Source organism: Gymnoscopelus braueri (genome assembly GCF_963280865.1).
Source record: "Gymnoscopelus braueri genome assembly, chromosome: 14".
NCBI lineage: Eukaryota > Metazoa > Chordata > Actinopteri > Myctophiformes > Myctophidae > Gymnoscopelus > Gymnoscopelus braueri.
This window is the reverse complement of record NC_137619.1, coordinates 43,753,407-43,769,577: the sequence shown is the minus strand read 5'-3', so window position 1 is coordinate 43,769,577 and position 16,171 is coordinate 43,753,407. Positions and strand designations below refer to the sequence as shown.

The following is a 16,171-nucleotide window of genomic DNA, read 5'->3' as shown; positions in this document are numbered from 1 at the left end:
TCCAGACTTGACTCAATCTAGTAGTAATTTAAGGCTAGTGACACAGGGGGAAGTAAAGGTTTGTATGATTATTTTGAGTAAAGCTAAATTCAACAAAGCATATATATATATTATATATAATAGCCTACGTTACAGAAGGCAACATTAGTTTTCTTGCACTTTTCTGTTTCACACGGAAACATTTCTTTTTTTCCAAATGTTATTTTGTTTAATAAACACATTATTTTGTTCTGAATTCATCCACCAGTAAGTGTTTGTCTACTGTGCAAATTAGTGCATACTTGACAGAACATACCCCATTTCACATGTTTGTGCATCATTTGCATAAAACCAAACACTAAAAATTGATTATTTCTGGGCAGCAATGTGACTTTTGATTCCCATCTGTTGTTTGCACACAGCAAAATCCCCAGTGTTAATTTACCCAATTTGTAAACTCGAATGTGTACAAATATAACCATTTGTAAATGCTCAGGGTTAAACGAACATCCAGGCTTTTCAACATGTGTAAAAAAGAAAACCACACAACTGAGCAGTGGAGCTTCACCCTAGCTTTGTTTAACATCCACAGCTGATATTTCATCTCCAATAAAACCGTAATGGTCGTGAGAGAATCAAAGCAGATTATGGTGATGGTCCTGCCGTCACGGCAGAGATGAGGCAGCTGAGCAGCCAGTGGTGGGAAAAGTACTCAAATGTTTTACTTAGGTAAAAGTATCAATACTGCAATGTAGAAGTACTCTGTTACAAGTAAAAGTCCGAAATTAAACATTTACTTGAGTAAAAGTACAAAAGTATTGGTATGAAAATGTACTTAAAGTACCAAAAGTAAAAGTACAAAAATGTTTGAAAATAGCAGATCTACCAGCTCACAACGCGTCGCATCGGCTATTTTCAAATAACCTTGGTATAAAATTGGGGTTAAGTGGTTAATGTGTGTTTTATAATGTAATAATGTATATCTGCAAAGTAACTAGTAACTAAAGTTTTCAAATAATTGTAGTGGAATAAAAGTACAATATTTGCCTCTGAGATGTAGTAGAGTAGAAGTAAAAGTACTGCAAATTGGAAATACTCCAGTAAAGTGAAAGTACCTCAAAATTGTACTTAAGTGCAGTACTTGAGTAAATGTACTTAGTTACTTTACACCACAGCTGTGCACACAGCAGCGGTACGGTTGTAACACCTGGCAGAACACACTCTCTGTAGGGAGTCTCCAACTGGAGACCAGCAGAAACTCTATCAGCTAAATCCATCCAAATTCCTAACTCCACCATGCCCAGCTTGGCATGCTTGCCCACTCTGTAGTAGTAGTGTGTGTGTGTGTGTGTGTGTGTGTGTGTGTGTGTGTGTGTGTGTGTGTGTGTGTGTGTGTGTGTGTGTGTGTGTGTGTGTGTGTGTGTGTGTGTGTGTGTGTGTGTGTGTGTGTGTGTGTGTGTGTGTGTGTGCGTGCGTTTGTGCGTGCGTATTTCTGTTGTGGAAACAGTTTAAACAACACAGGATGAAGAGCACAGGGGATTAAAACATCGGCTCAAATCTCACACCGACACTAACAGGGATAAGACAAAGCGGCATGCTTCCCAATATTACCAAAAATAAATGTGTTTTGATTTTGAATACGCATGTGATCCAGCGGCCCCCTGAATATACACAGCTGAGCCAACTTGTTTTGATGAAAACATTTTCAAGTACAGCACAGATGTTTTAGTAAATTCTCCCAAAATGTTTGTGTTTTCAGACTTTTTACGCTCTGCTTTAAGTCCCCTTAGCGGCTTAGAGTGAGTATGTGAATTTGGACTTGGCTGGTGACATGATGTCTCATTTATGATGGTGGTGATAATTCTACTATTAGTATCATCGCTAGTGAAATGCTGAGACTGAAGCCATAAGTCACTGTAAAACACCTTCACGCTAATCAAATTTCCTTTGCACGCTGCCAGTAGGCCAAGGAAGTAAATCAGAATATCTTTTGTTAAAGCAGCACTTGTAGTTTGGGGTATCAGTGGCCACTTTGGACACAAATAACATGGCGGCCAACGTCTTTGACTTCATTAAACCAAGAGTCTATGCAAGCATGTCCGGCGAGGACGCACTGTGATTGGCCAGTTTTCGGTTTGACTGGCAGTTCTGCCTTGGCGCCTTGGCAAATGCCAGGATGAAACTCATTGTCTTCCAACACAGGGGGACCCCCCCTGAGTCTATACATTTATAGAAGGATGATTGTTATTGCTTAAACATGTAACTTTTTAATTTTGTAGGACATGATATATACTATACACTACAGTATGTATATACTATATACTGTACAGTAATTGTTAAAAAGTTACATTGCGCTGCTTTAAATGTTAATCTCAAATCGACCCTCCAGCAAAGCCATGCATGTCGTAATTTTTATGCCATGCATTGTCTTATTGAAACTGGTAAAGTGTTGATTTAACCACTTAAACTTTATATATACTTAGTTGATCGGCGTCCCCCCATTGCTCTCTATACTAGGTCCGCTAGTAGAAGACTATTATCTTCTAGATCAGCTATTTTCGCAGAATTTCCGCCCCAGTATAGGGACGTTATAGGGTTCATGTGGTTAAACTCCAACATGAATATATCGTGGTACTTCTCAAGTTTCCTGTAGAGCATTGGTTCTCAAAGTGGGGTGACCCCAAGGGGTCCTTTGGGGGTGGGGGGGGGGGGGGGGTCCCCAGCAAAAGTAGTTAATATAGCGTCACAATCATTGACAAGAGGCAAACATTTTGAAAATAGCGATCTACAAGCTCACAACAACCACTCGCAGTGCGAGTTCGTCTATTTTCACTATATTTTTCTGTGGACCAGTACTTGTCAGGGTGGGGGGGGGGGGGTCTCCAGTTCAAATATGATTATTTTGGAGGGTCGCGGCCAGAAATGTTTGGGAACCCTTGCTGTAGAGGATGCACTGAATATCTCATAGTAAGCTATACAAGAGTTCTGTCTGGTCTAGTACAAAGTAATCTCTCAAGAACAGATTCTGCTCTGCGTTTGAATCTGTCGGGGGGTTCGTCATATCGCGTACGCACTGGCCTACAAGTGGGCGTGCCTTCAGATCAGGAAGCAGGCCGCGCTTTACCCAATCAAATGTAGTGGGCGGGATTTACGTGTCTGCCGATCCTTCCCCACTAGATACAAACCGAAACTCATTTAACAATAGCGTCCTCGGAGCAGACAAAACCACGGAAAGATATTTCACATTTTAACTTGCTCTTTCTTTTTTTTTTTCTTAAATTTTTATCCCGCGATTTTTGTAACCCATTTTTTTTCACCCGGTGCCAATTTCCTAAGTGATCCTGGGCGCTACACCAGCCCTACACCAGCACTACACCAGTCCCCCACAGTAGGGAGGCCAGGGCCGAGCTCATGCTTCCTTCAGGCATGAGAGCCAACTGACCTTCTTGTCACCTGACAGGGGGGAGTTTCCCTGGTTGGACGTAGCGCGTGGAAGGAACACGTTATTCCAACCAGTTCCCTTCCCCTCCATCAGGCGCCCCGGCTGTCATGGGGGAGGCGGTATAGCGACCAGGATTACTACATGTTTTTGTGAGGGTATTAACTACCCTAGGAGACACGGGGAGAACATGCAAACTCCACATAGAGTAGGCCCTTTCGCCAACCCCACCTAGGGTATGGGCGCTGATGACGCGGAGGAGAAGACACGCCCCCAGTGCCCACAGCGTCCCCGGCGGGAATCGAACCCAGGACCTTCTAGCTGTGAGGCGACAGCGCTACCGACTGCGCAACCGTGCCTCCTTTTAACTTGCTCTTTCATCATAGAAACAAGTGGGCTTATAACCAAAACGATCCATGTTCTCTGGGAGAAGTGGTGTTAGTGTTCCGTGTAGAAATATTGTTAGTGGGAATGAAAACATAGTCGCACCACCGGAAGTGAAAGGCTGAAGGCAGACCAAAACCCTGGTTTCCTTGCGCACGGGTGCTACGTCGACTTCCTCCCAGAGCCAAGTGAGATAGTTAAAAACAACAGAGGGCGCTGTTTTTCCTTTTCATTTGGCGATGGGTTCCCAGATTGAGTACAAAGAGACTGTTCTAGATATTAGTGCCTGATATATTCACAGCAATATTTACATTAGCCTAACAATCGACTAGACCTTGTAAACATTCAAGTCACTCGATACCATGTGAGGTCAGACTGAGAGAGCGAGCAGCATGAGAGACGGAGGGAGAGAGGATGGGCATGGACAAGCAGGGTGGATATGCTCACAATATCCTGTAACAGTGGTTCTCAAACGTTTACATTTTCACGGACCCCCCCCCCCCAGTTTGGTTTGCATTAGGCCAGGGATTCTCAACCTGTGGGCCGGGGCCCACTGGTGCACCATGAGGACATTTATTGCCCCCAACTAACTGAGACTCAGATTTTAATCATTATTATTATGTTAAAAAATAATGTTTAAAACAGTGGTTCTCCAACTTCTTCGCATACTCAAATTGATATGTATTAGGCCATCTGAAAAGGTTTTGTGTCAGGGACCCCCAGAAGAGAATTATTTAAAAAAAATCCAAACATTTTCAAAAATAACAGATGTACTGCTGTAAGCTTGTAGATCTGCTATTTTTCAATAGCCAACATTATAAATTGATAAACAGGTTAAAATGATTGTCATGCTATATTAACTACTTAATATAGCAATGGTTAAAATGTCTCTTCACAATTTTTGAAAAATGTGTTTACATTGTGATACCAATGAACGGGAACTTAATGTTAGTTGCTCTGGGAAAAAAAAAAAAAAAAACGCATGCGGCCCACCCATCTGAGCCACTTATGTTAAGTGGTCAGATGGGTGGGCCGCGAAGTCGCGAACACTGCGTCAGGCCACAGACTCCCCGTAACTCTTAACCATCAATACTTCACCCTGGTCCCCCTCAAGGACCCCACTTTGAAAACCACTGCTCTATAAACACAGCCTCTGTCTGCCTGTCAACCAGAAGCGTACCCACTGGAGAGGCAGGACAGGCGGTCGCCTGCCCAACTAAGATCTCGCCTCCCCTAGAAAACCCAAATAACCCGAAAAGGTGTCATTGCGTGCTTAATGTCCTCAAAGGCACAGATCCAACAAGCTTTGAACTGAGCAGATTGGACCTTCCGTTCCAGAGATAATGGCCAAAACATCTTGAAAACGGCCACTCGATCGCCGATTTTCCATCGAGTTGAAATGTCTTTTTTGGGGGTTAATAGAGGGGGGGGGGGAGGTGGGGCTGCAAAAAACAAATCTCGCCTGCCCAATGTAATTCCTGGGGACGCCACTGCTATCAACCAGCCAGTTACTCCACTGCTCATGAAGCCAACCTTATGCTCCTCTAATGTCATCCCCTCATTTATTTACAAAACACTTACACTGGAGTCCCTATTTTGGGCATGTGTCAGTATAGGCGAAACTTTAAAATAAATCTTATATTTGAAATATGTTCGGAATAATTTAGAAGGATTTTGAAAATGTTTGAAAATGGGGCTCATGTGGTTAACCACAACTGCAGCGTCCCTATTTCTGGGGTGAACGTTCACCAAAAATAGCAGATCTACAAGTTCACAATGCGTCATGTTGCGACTAGGTCTGTCAATAGATTAAAAATATTAATCAGATTAATCACAGTTTAGCCCAGAGGGCAGCTGCTTTCACACATGGGGAAATCGATATGTGAATGTTCCCCCCATAGTTTCATCCACTTACTCCCAGTCACTGACTCGTTCAATCCAGAATGAAAACTGTACTTTGTAATTACTTATCACTTTCTTTCTAAGCTCCTCACTAAAGGCTGCAGCATAATGTACTCATAATGAACATTATTCGGCTTCGGAAGGGCTTGCCGAACCGAAGAAAGTTTGGTGAGGATGAAAGTGTTTTATATGCTCTGAATGCTAGATAGACCCTGCCACCTCAGTATTTTGCCAGGATCTCCGCTGTTTATTTTCACCAATCTCCGACATGCTTTGAGATTTCACCATTTCTGGCAACAGACACAATGGACAAAGTGCGGGCTATGTCTCTCCATTAATTCATTTCCATCTGGTTGTGAATGTTTGTTGTAATATATTTACAGTATGAGTAACTGTAACTGTTTTCTGACAGTGGTGCCGGTGCAGAAGAGCAATGAGGGACAATACAGTAGGCATGTATGAGGCTCAATACAAAAAGCAACAGTGTGGGATTATCCACAGCCAACGTTTCTTCAAAACAGTCCATGGTACGTTGCTAAAACAATATAAAACACGATCGCATCGAGTATCTGACATATCACACGGTGTTCTGTGACTGTGAGAACTTTGTTTGGCAAGTTCGAAAATGTTGGAGGTGCAACTACCGAATAAGAACAAAATGATGTCAATGTTTGCCTTAAGGATGCCTTGCCAACAGAAAACACGCTATCAGCTTGCCCGGTGTTGCCTGATGCAACACGTTGAGAGTAGATCAGTTGAAAATAAAGCATTCGCTATAAATTAAGCATTATAATTCATCCAGAAACATTATAAAGGGGGGTGTTATTAGGGCTGGGCAATTAACCGCAAATATATCAAAACCATTATTTAGAACCAATTACCGACTTATCTATTAATCAAGTAGCAGATTTTTCATCAAGCATGAGCTTGTAGAGCTGCTATTTTCAGTTTAAAAATAAAACATCATTCATTAATCATAATCGAGGCAGTATTTCAGATTTTTCATATTCCATCCTGATTGGCTAAAAATGGCTTCCAATGTTTGCAGGAGTGCTCCGTTTTGAACAAAATGCCTCAAATCATGATCACAGCATGCAATTTCCCTGAAATTCTGCACGCACATTCTCACTATGCCGAAGAAGAAATGCCACTTAAAAATGTTCAAATCAGCCTCATGGTGGCACTATAACAGGCCGATTCGTGTTTTTACCTATAACTGCACCGATCTGTATAAAACTTTGTATGTGCACTCCCTAGAGGCCAAGGAAAAACCTTTGCCCTGCATTTTTCACATCTGCCTTTTATAGCGCCACCAAGAGGCCGACTTATGTAAAACATTTTTTTATATTACTCCTTCCCATTTTATTTTATCCATATTTCACGCAAATCGGTACACATGATCTCTATAGTCATGTGATCAAGACGGATCTGTTTGATTTTTCATATTCCATCCTGATTGGCTAAGATTAACATCTAAAGTTTGCAGTAGTGCCTTGTTTGGAACAAAATGCCGCAAATCATGAACTGATTGATGTCTGATTGCGGTGAAACTTTCCACGCACATTCACACTATGTTGAGGAACAAATGCCACCCTTTTAACATTGGCCTGTTGTAGCGCCACCAGCAGGTCAAATTTAGCAAAACACATTTTTAGAACAAAATGCCTCAAATCATGAATGCAGTGTCCGATTGCCGTGCACGGCCTAGGAAGAAATGGCACCCTTTTCACATTGGCCTATTATAGTGCCACCAGGAGGCCAAAATAACCTACCTGACCTGGCGGAGACCTGTGCTCCGAGGAGCACTTTTTCTAGTTATATGTATTATATGTCTGCAGCAGATATGTTACAGTATGATTGAAAAAACAGTCAGATTGAAAAAGGAGTGCTCGTTTTCTTCGAGTTCACCCCCCAAGCTCCCCCGCGGCGGGGCGGGCCCCCCGTCAAAAAAGGAAATGACGTCTCGGAGGTACTGAGGCTAGGGGGTGACGATGATTTACGATTCTGTCCCTATCGTTACATGACTCGGACGGCGCTGAGTCGACTAAAGGTGACTTTGCAACGCTCGGCACGGCGACTCCCTTGCTTCAGCTTGCTCGGCGGTGCCTCTCGTGGCTCAAGTCACCTTCAGGCGGCACGCCTCCGTCAGTGAAACTGAGTGCACCTTTTTCAATCTGACTGGTTTTCCAATCGTACTGTGACGGATACTATATCTGCACACCGCACACACAATGTCCCTGGGCTAGAAAGCCTTAAATTTTTTTTCCACATGTTGAGATTGATGCTGAAATGTTGTCTTTAATTTAAGATATCTGTGACAAACACAAGCAGCACAAGTGAAAATAAATGAATAAGTCCATTTGAAAAGCAGCAGACGTTTCCGTCCTTGACTATCATCATTTTTATGATTATGTGTTGAAATAGGTTTTAAATGTTTGTGGTTGGCCAAAATAATTTCCATTACAAGATCAATAAAGTATTCCGGTGAAAATCAAATGAAGTGAAGAGTGACAATGAGGGAATTCAAGAATCCCTATAAATTATTTGAATTGCCTTTGGCAGTTCAGTCAATATTTTTGAACTTGCACAACTCTCACCCTCAGATAGAAAGTCTGCAGCTGCTGATATGGCTGATTTATACTTGGTTCCCCTTTGCAGGGGAATTTCACTTTAAAACACTTCTGGGGTCATTTTCATGTCTACTCTGACTTTTGCATGCACGCCAGACAGTTTTTAAGGTATAAAAACTCAATTTGATATTCATTTGATCAGACACGCCCATTCAATTTCAAACTTCATGTCAGACTCATTGAAAACATATGTCCATGCTTATGGTGACTGAAATTGTCCTTCTAGTGAATGGTGAGACCTTTTCCAGTTAGTTATTTCATGCATGGACTTCATGGATTTCATGCATGGATTTACAGGACTCCTTGCTGTAACTGTACATACATAAAATATTAACATAATAAAATAACTAATGGAAAAATTAAGGTCTCCTCCCTCAATTAGATGGACAATATCCGTCACCAGAAGCAAGCACGTGTGTTTTCAATGAGTCTAACATGGAGTTTGAAGTTGAATGGACTTATATGAGGATCAAATTAATATAAAATATATAAATATTGCACACAAAATCCCAAGTAGATATGAAAATGACCCCAAAAGTGTTTTAAAGTCAAATTCACCTTTAAGAGAATGAATCAAGCTGACTAGTAGAGCTGTAAACAGGAGGAAGGGGTTAAGGGTGGGTTTTCTCGTGTAGATCAGAGAGCACTATAAAAACTCACACAAAACCCTGTCTCCCATCATCTGCTAAGCTTCCTGGATGACATCACAAGTTTGACACTTGCCTCTCTGGTTTTATCACTTGAGAGAGTTTTTACGGCGCGGCCGTGTCTGTCTGTCTGTCTCACTGTCTGTCTGTGTGTCTGTGTCCGGAGCTAATCTTGCAAACCGCTGGACCGACCAGCGCCAAATTTCTTGTTCACACTGACAGGCCACTAATTATTTTTCACATATGTCTCGCATATGTTTTTTGAAATATTTAACTTTGATTTTATAATGGAAGTCAATGGGGCTGGGGATCGGGCTGAAACCTTGCCTTGAGTCATATGTCATATTTATGCCATAGAAGACTGAAGTTATGGACGGCTGACATCAGAGGCGTGGCCACACCAAGTCCGAGAGGCACATTGGAGTCCCGCCGTTCCACTGTGGATCCGAGATCCACACGATTACATTTTGTTTTGTATATGCATATCAGTTGGACCATCTCTGGTCATGGGAATAACTTTGAGAAATTCTTAAATAGTCTCCCTTTAAAAACTTTATACTTGTGGTTTAGGATTCTTGAGGTCACAAGTTGAACTGACTGCCTCATAGTCTAAATAAACACACAATGCTCATATGAAATCACAATGCAGACTGCTAAGCTAACGCTACACTAGAGAGAGAAACAGAGAGGGGGGATACAGAGTTAGACAGAGAGGGAGAGAGAGAAAGAGGGAAAGAATCAGAGATAGAGAGACAGGGAAAGAGAAGGGGGAGGCAGACAGACAGACAGACAGAGAGAACAGGAATAACTCACCATGGGGTGACAGTGACCGTGACCTTTGCCTTGTCTGAATTTAGGGTACTTTCATCACTGTGTGTGTGTGTGTGCGTGTGTGTGTGTGTGTGTGTGTGTGTGTGTGTGTGTGTGTGTGGGTGTGGGTGTGGGTGTGCGTGTGTGTGTGTGTGTGTGTGTGTGTGTGTGTGTGTGTGTTGGCGCTCAGAGTGGCCCCATTACTGATAGCTCTAACAAGCGAGGGTCAAAGGTCACGCTGTGGTGAGTGGAAAAGGATGGAGCGAGGCTGTTAAACGACCTTTAAACACCACCTGCCTTCACAAACACACACACACACACACACACACACACACACACACACGCACACACACACGCACGCACACACACACGCACACACACGCACACCCACACACACGAATAAGCTCAAATCCACACAAGATTTCACACACACACACACACACACACACACACACACACACACACACACACACACACACACACACACACACACACACACACACACACACACACACACACACACACACACACACACACACACACACACACACAGTGTGGCTACGCTGATTGTTACCAGACATATTTAAACGCCAGCCTTGTGCCTCTGTAGCCCATATTACTGCAGTACTCCACTGCACTCCGGAGAACACAGGACCACAAGCAAACCCTTTGCACAGCATACAAAATACATATGCATTTGCAAATGCATTTGCAGGGACTGCCGTTTAACCTATACTGCAACGTTAACGGGATTAACTTGAACCCTAGCGGCCCTATTCTGGGGGTGAACATTTAGAAATAAGCCCACAATGTGTTGAATGTAACCCCCTTGTCAACCAGTGGTGGTTTTATCCGATGGCAAATATATTGATCTAAGATTAAATGAGAGAAACACAACACATGAAATAAAATTAAAGCCTCCCTCATGATCCTCATTTGTGCAAACTCCAGAGTTACAAATGGGTTAGGGTCCATTTGGGCAGTGGTGTAAAGTAACTAAGTTACATTTACTCAAGTACTGTACTTAAAGGAGTAGTTCATCCAAAAAATGACTTATTTTCTATCAATTGCACACCCCATGAAGCCTTGAATTCATGGATTTGTTTTAGTTTTTGCTGCATTCCTAAGCTAATAATTTGATTCCCGTCTCCTACCGACTAGTGTATCCGGTAGGAGACACAAAGTAGATTCTTTGTGTCTCCTACCGGAAATACACACGGTCATCAAATAGTTGGCTTAGGAATGCGACAAAAACAAAAATAAATCCATGAATTCAAGGCTTCATGGGGCGTGCAATTGATATAAAATAAGATTTTTTTGGGGTGAACTCCTCCTTTAAGTACAATTTTGAGGTCTTTTACTGGAGTATTTCCAATTGTCAGTACTTTTACTTCTACTCCACTACATCTCAGAGGCAAATATTATACTTTTACTATTATACTTATACTTTTACTTATTAAAACTTTAGTTACTAGTTACTTTGTAGATTTTGATAATTACCACAAAACATACAGTAACCACTTCAGTCCTATATTTTGGCCATTTGAAAATAGCCGATCTAAAAGCTCACAATGTGTCGCGGGCCGACGCATTGTGAGCTTGTAGATCTGCTATTTGGTACTTTATACTTTTGGTACTTTAAGTACATTTTGATACCAATACTTTTGTACTTTTACTCAAGGTAATTTTGAATTCCGGACTTTTACTTGTAACAGTATTTCTACATGGCAGTATTGATACTTTTACTTACAGTAAGTAAAGCAATTGAGTACTTTTTCCACCGATGCATTTGGGTCTATTTGTGTACTCTGGATTTTTATCTGGGAAATTTCCCGTAGGGCCGTTCCTCCCTCCCTCCCTCCCTCCCTCCAGGTTGAGGAATGAGGTTTCTGTGAGAACGCTGCACAGTGAATCTGCTTCAGTAAATAAAGTCCTCCTACTGCTGTGGCTCTCGCCTCCCCCTCCATCGAGCCCGATAACAAACGATGGCACCTGCTCAAAACAAAAAGAAAGCCACCGTGCTCTCTCTCTCGTGACTCCGCTCTTGCATGGCCTCAGGATGGAACCATGACAATAAATGAGCATTTAACCCATTTAGACCGGTGACAGAATCTGTGTCATTTTTTGATTTCTTTGGGCTATTAAAAAATCGTGAACATTTGTGCAAATCTTTGAATAATGTGTATTTTTAAAGCGAACATTTTTAACTCAAATCTTTGCTTCTGGGGATTATATAAATGTCTTCTAAATCCTAACAGTTTCTTTTTTGAAAAAAATTATGTTGCTATATATATCAGTGGTTCTCAATCTTTTTCATGTCAAGGACCCCCAAAATTATATGTATTTGGCCGCGGACCCCCATCTCAAAATATGTTGTTCCAGGGACCCCCAAGAAGCAAAGATTTGAGTTAGCAAATGTTCACTTTAGAAATATATATATTCAAAGATTTGCACAAATGTTTAAGATAAAAAAAAAGCAGATCTACAAGCTCGTAGTGCGAGCTTGTATATCTGCTATTTTTGAATAGCCAAAGAAATCTTAAAATGACACAGATGCGTTCCCGGATTGAATGGGTTAAGCAGACAATGTCCCCCACCGAGTCATAGACACTCAAAACTGTTATGCGAAAACTGGCTGTAATACAAGAGAATAGATCACGCATGATATGCATCATATCGGCAATTCATTGGCACAAACGTCTCACAGCAATGCATCATTGTTTTAAAGCGAAACTTTGCCAAATTGGATCCCAAATCCCATTGTGTTGATGTGAGGAGACCATATTAGTGTGGGGAAAGAAATCAAATCATGTGGATCTCAGGATCCACATGGGAACGGCGTGGCTCCAGTGTGGATCTTGGGACTTCATGTGGCCAGCCTGTGACATCAGTCATCCATCACGTGATGGATCTATGACTTTACGACTCAGAATTATTGATTTTTACCAGGTTGCTTGCAGCCTGGTCTAGGAAGAGACTGATCAACTAGTAAGCGGGGCGGCAGTGGCTCAGGGGTAGAGTGGCCGGGTAGAGTGAACTGGAAACCGCAAGGTTCCCAGTTCGATCCCGGGCTGGGGGGCTCCCCCAGAGTTAGTGTCGAAGTGTCCTTGAGCAAGACACTGAACCCCTAATTGCTCCCGATGTGCAGGTTGGTGCCTTGCATGGTTTCCTCCGCCATCGGTGTATGAATGTGTGTGTGAATGGGTGAATGTAAAGCGCTGTATAAAGGGACCATTTACCCTTTAGTAAACACTTTCTCAACACTTTTAGGCAACCTTTTCATCATTGGCTGTCTTTTAAGCCAATGGGCCATACTCTGAACGACGGGCGTCCCCCAATGCTATGGGATCATAGGCCAGAACAAAAAAAGTGTGGTCGTCGCCACCAAACAAACTATTATTAAAGGAAAAGTGTGGTCGTCGCCACCAAACAAACTATTGACTTGACTCCAACAGCGATTTGTTACCCCGCGAGCAAAATGGAACAGGACCAAAGGCCCATTTGGTTCCGTGCGGGGACGCTGGAGAGAGCAACCTGGTATTAATATGACTGTGTCATCATTTCTTGTTTAAAACTTATTTAACCACATGAACCTTAGCGTCCCTTTTCTGGAGATCTACACGCTCACAGCTTGTATCAGCTGTTTAGGGAAAAACGGTAGTACAGAACCCTGGACGACCCTGGTCAAGGGTTTAACTGATTATGCGTCTGGTGCAGACTGAATCGCCGGGGTCACAGATAACATGCCACCTGGCTAAGATAGCTTGGCAATCACATCTATGCATATACTGAGAGTGTCAACATGGACCTTTGCCAGGTCCATGTTTACACTTTCTGGGTTAAGTTAACATGCAGGATTTTGCCGTGTCACGCACCCAACGGACAATTGCTAATTCATCCGCCTGTAACTCTGAGAGTGCATCAATGTTACCAATGGACCCGTAAGAGTAAATTAACACTGAGGATTTCACTGTGTACTGGGATGAGTGCAAGGTAGGGCATGTTTTGACTGTAACAACTGAGACTAGTTGTGTCCTCCTATGATTCACACAGGGTCCTCCCGTGGGAATCCCCACCCTCCCCCTACACACACACGCACACGCACACGCACACGCACACGCACACGCACACGCACATGCACACGCACACGCACACGCACACGCACACGCACACACACACACACACACACACATGACACATTCAACTTGGATTCAGCTTGAGGTGTAATTGGAAGCTTCCCACACATTCATCAATAGCTTTCTGGAAAAAAATTGCAGAAAATCTCAGGATGTCCCCCTGCTGTGGTCTCACATTCCACCGTCTGACCACGGGATGTTTGGAGGGAATACTTTCCACTGCAGATGCTTTCCCTCGACACATTGTAAGTGTTATAAGTGTTTATGTCAATTGATCGTCTGTCTTTGTGTGTTTTCTTGATCAGATTCCAACGTTTGCAGTTGGGAACGCTTTATTCCCCCCAAAAAACAAAACATAATATGGATCCTCATTCGGCACTGTCTGCATATTGACTCTGTTAAAAAGGTATTAACCACATTCACATGCCAGCCATTTTGCTCTTGCGTCATACTTGGCGGGGAGGGAGGGTACCACCCTGTCACGGTGCACGAGTATGCAGCCTGGTCGCCAGAAGAAATGTCACTGTACTTTTAAACAAAGTGCGAATAGAGTTGAAACTGGACGTTTTCTAGTCCCCAAAACATTGCGTGTACGCGTGCCTACATGCAGACCATGTTGACTCAAACTTACATTCGAAGTACATAATAACTAACTCTAAACCTAACCTCTCAACCTAACCCTAAACGCAAATGTTGACATGCAACGCACCTCACCTTAAACCTAAACATTGACAATGTTGCATGCAACACTTCGGTGTTTTGCAGAAATGTACAATGGTGACGATTGGGTTGGAGTATGACAGACAAATGCCCGCCTCGTGAGTATGATCAATGGGTGGTTCAGCAGGACATGAACAAGGCTCACACGCCGACTGCAAAGCCTTAAAGCTTGTGTGAGGTGTGCCCGAGCGAGCCGCTATAGGTGAGCCAGTACCCATACCCAGCAGCCGATGGCCTCCCGCATCGACCAGGACGAGTTGTGTACCGATAGGGTGGGAATCAGTTATGATCTCTATTCAAATTGCATAGTACTTGAATGCAGTGGTGTAAAGTAACTAAGAACATTTACTCAAGTACTGTACTTAAGTATAATTTTGAGGTACCCTACTTTTACTTTACTGGAGTATTACCAATTGTCTACACTTTTAATTCTACTCCACTACATCTCAGAGGCAAATATTGTACTTTTACTCCACTACAATTATTTGAAAACTTTAGTTACTAGTTACTTTGCAGATATAAATGATTACATTATAAAACATACATTAACCACTTTAGCCCTATTTTATACCTAGGCTATGCGACGCGTTGTGAGCTTGTAGATCTGATTTTTTGTACTTTTACTTTTGGTCCTGTAAGTACATTTTGATACCAATACGTTTGTAATTTCACTCAAGTATATTTTGAATCCCGTACTTTTACTTGTAAATGAGTACTTCTACATTGCAGTATTGATACTTTTACTTAAGTAAAACATTTGAGTACTTTTTCCACCACTGCTTGAATGTTGATGATACATATTCTTGGTTCAGAAACATAGCTGGCTTGACAAGACGACCCAGTGCGAGCCCTCAAGAACATGCATCAGGCACGTAGCACTGTGCAGGATGAAGGGGGAGGTCCCCAGGTTAAAACACCAGGTTTTTAGGGAGTCCCATGATCAACGGTCTCAGACAAGTCCATTCTTTTGCTACACCAGGAACGTCACTCAAGAACGTCATTTATGATGGCGTTGCATGAAGCTCACAATGTGTCACAGAGTTTATGAATCGGCTACTTTAGAATCTGCCACACAATACATAACATAACTTAAAGGGATAGTTCACCCAAAAGAAAATCATGGATATTTTATAGTTTATGTCGCATCCCTAAGCCAATAATTTGATGACCAGCGGACTGGTAGAAAGCGGTTTCGGTAGGAGACACAAAGTAGACTCTTTGTGTCTCCTACCGGAACCGCTGACGGTCATCAAATTATTAGCTTAGGAATGACACAAAAACTAACAAATATCCATGAATTCAAGTCTATAGATAGAAATCGATAGAAAAAATGTCATTTTGGGGGTGAACTATCCCTTTAACTTCGCTTGAAAAAGATGACCCAATGCAGGCCCACGAGAACGCACATCAGGCACGCAGCGAAACACCAGGTTTATAGGGAAACCCATGATCAATGGTCTCACCCCATTCTGTCACCACACCAGTAAACATAACTCACATCTCAACCAAAAGCGCTCTACACCC

General features: G+C 42.5%; 1 protein-coding gene across 1 annotated transcript in view; it reads right to left on the bottom strand.

Annotated features, from left to right (window-relative positions):
• Nucleotides 1-16,171, bottom strand: part of hpse2 (heparanase 2) — a 125,802-nt gene that overhangs the window by 101,686 nt on the left and 7,945 nt on the right. The gene's annotated exons all lie outside the window — the stretch shown is intronic.